The sequence below is a fragment of the Octopus bimaculoides genome, chromosome 7, assembly GCF_001194135.2.
Source record: "Octopus bimaculoides isolate UCB-OBI-ISO-001 chromosome 7, ASM119413v2, whole genome shotgun sequence".
In the NCBI taxonomy this organism is placed as follows: Eukaryota; Metazoa; Mollusca; class Cephalopoda; order Octopoda; family Octopodidae; genus Octopus; species Octopus bimaculoides.
Window position 1 is genome coordinate 19194997 of NC_068987.1, and position 3221 is coordinate 19198217.

At 37.5% G+C, this 3221-nt stretch overlaps 1 long non-coding RNA gene across 1 annotated transcript in view; it reads left to right on the forward strand.

Moving 5' to 3' along the window:
* Positions 1 to 420: 420 nt before the first annotated feature.
* Positions 421 to 3221, forward strand: part of LOC128248292 (uncharacterized) — an 18305-nt gene continuing 15504 nt past the window's right edge. The window contains exon 1 of the long non-coding RNA XR_008264528.1: positions 421 to 625. This is a non-coding gene — a long non-coding RNA (uncharacterized LOC128248292). The remainder of the gene's footprint in view (positions 626 to 3221) is intronic.

Consider the following 3221-nt stretch of genomic DNA (forward strand, 5'->3'; position numbering starts at 1 on the left):
TATATATATATATATATATATATATATGTATGTGTTTGTCCCCCCCAACATCGCTGGACAACCGATGCTGGTGTGTTTATGTCCCCGTAACTTAGCTGTTCGGCAAAAGAACCGATAGAATAAGTACTAGGCTTCTAAAGAATAAGTCCTGGGGTCGATTTGCTTGACTAAAGGCGGTGCTCCACCATGGCCACAGTCAAAAGACTGAAACAAGTAAAAGAATAAAAGAGTATACATATATCTGTACTTACATCTATCATCTATCTACCCATATACATACACACACACACACACACATATATATAACAGATAGACATATAGACGTATAGATAGATAGATAGATAGATAGATAGATAGATAGATAGATAGATAGATATTCAGGCAAAGCATTGAAAAAGGTTTAACACTCCAGAAACCAAGTTTAGCAAAAGCGGTACTGCATTATCAGCAAGATGCTCTCAAAATGTGCACATGAGATAGACAGTCAGACTGGCTGACAGGCAGCAGCTACACACAGACGATCCAACAGCCAAGCAGGCACACACAAGGCAGGCAGCAGACATCAGCCACAACTGCTTAGTACTTTGAATCTACCAGATCTCAGATGATGTCCATAATTAGAGCGGTTGGAACTTGTTTATTATAGTATATAGACTCACTCTCTCTGTCTCTCTCTCTCTCTAGGCTGACGTTTTTGTTACTGCTGCTGCTACTGTTGTTGGTGTTATTGTCTCTGCTGTTACTGTATACAGTGTGTGTGTGTGGTGCAAGTTCTGCACAGACTATACTGCTATAAGTGTGTTTGTCTGTAAGAACTTATGCACACGTGTGAGAGAGAGAGAGTGTGTGTGTGTGTGTGTTTGTGTGTGTGAACATTTATGATGCTATACTTTTTAAGTTTTAGAAGAAGTATAATTCTAAAAAGCTACACTTGTGTGTAAGTTCTTATACACAAGTGGATACGTATGCATAATAGTGTTAGGTTTAGATATAATATACTTCTACACGGATGTTTTTTTTATATTTAACTATGTTGTATATTTCTATGTGTTTGTGCTTCTAAGAGTATATAATATTTTCCGAGTATATCTTTATAAGGTTCTGTTTATAATAGTTTATATATACATATGTGTGTATATGCGTATATAAATTTCAGAGAGTGTATTTCAATAAGAGTGTGGCAAGAAGAGTTTATATACAAATGTGTTCAAATGTATGCATGTATGTATGTATGTATATGAGTGTGTGTGTGTGCGTATGTATGTAAGTAGGCATGTATGTATGTGTAAACATGCATTAATTTTACAGAAAGTATTTTTATATAAGGGTGTGTCTGTAAGACTATATATATATATATATCCATGAGTGTATATGTATGTGTGTGTGTGTATGCCTATATGAGAGTAAGTTAAATGCGTATATTGAAGTAGACAGGCACACATAGTGTATATACATATGTGTGTATGTATGTGCATGCATACATGTATTTGTATGTATGTATATGTGTGTGTGTGTGTGAATTTAAATATACACACTCACACGTGCGCGCATGCGCACCCCCACCCACAGACACACACACACACATCTTTTATAAATACATATCCTTTACTTTGTCCAGTCACTGGACTGTGGCTATGCAGGAGTACTGCAATGAATGGTCTAATCAAATAAACTGACTCCAGAAGGTACATTTTTTTAAAGCCTAGTACTTATTCTACCAGTCACTTTCGCTAAACAACTAAGTTACAGGGATGTAAACAAACCCACATTGGTTGTCCAGCCAGCAAATGTATACACAAATACTCTTACATGCATACATACATACATATACAACAGGCTTCTTTCAGTTTCTGTCTATCAAATACACTCTCAACACTTTGGTCTGCCTAGAGCAGGGCTGGCCAACCTGAGGCCCGCAGGTCGCATGCTGCCTGCAGACTTTTGTCTTGTGTCCCGCCATCTTTTGTCTTGCGTCCTGCAGACTTTTATCTTGCGGCCCACTCAATACTTCCTTGAAATGGGTTTATTTAAACAAACATTTAAAAAATTTTATCAAAAATTAAAGATTGTAATGAAAAGTAAAAAAGAAAGCTACTAGGCACAGGAGTGGCTGTGTGGTAAGTAGCTTGCTTACCAGCCACATGGTTCTGGGTTCAGTCCCACTGCGTGGCACCTTGGGCAAGTGTCTTCTATTATAGCCTCGGGCCGACCAAAGCCTTGTCAGTGGATTTGGTAGATGGAAACTGAAAGAAGCCTGTCATATATATATATATATCTGTATGTGTGTGTATATGTTTGTGTGTCTGTGTTTGTCCCCCCAACTTCGCTTGACAACCGATGCTGGTGTGTTTACGTCCCCGTAACTTAGCGGTTCGGCAAAAGAGACCGATAGAATAAGTACTAGGCTTACAAAGTCCTGGGGTCGATTTGCTCGACTAAAGGCGGTGCTCCAGCATGGCCGCAGTCAAATGACTGAAACAAGTAAAAGAGTAAAAAGAGTAAAGAGTGCTGTTTTTGCAATGATAATATTTCATGTTGAATCAACAATCATTCATTCATTATTGTAATAATAGCATGCAAAAGCAAAATGCTTTTAATTCTGTCAGTGTGTAAGTGGCCCTTAAAAAAACTTTCTGTGATTAAAGTGGCCTGTAATGTAATTCAAGTTGGTCAGGCCTGGCCTAGAGCTATAGTACAAAGCACTTTCCCAAGATGCCATGCAATGAGATTGAACCCAGTACTTGCATCTTTAAGTCTAGTACTATATCAGTTTCTTTTGTTGAACTACTAGGTTACCAGCACATAAACAAATCAATGCCAATTGGTGGGAGAAGGACAAACCAGAACATAAAGACAAATATATGTAATATGCACGGACATAAATATACATTTATCATCATCACCATCATTTAACATCCATCTTCCATGCTGGTATGGGTTGGACAGTTTATATATGTGTATATATTTCTACCTATATACGTATACACACACACACACACACACACACACACACACAGAGTCAAATTGAATAAACGAACATTAAATACAACAAAAACAAACAACAAGAGGAGGTGCACATGCAATGCATTAGTTTGACGCTCAGTAAAAAGAGAAAGCATTTGACATTTCAAACGTTGCTTTATGTTGGAAGGGAAAACGGAAAAGTCTAAAGAAGGAAAAAAAAATCACCAACAGCATGTGTGTAGTTACATTACTGATAT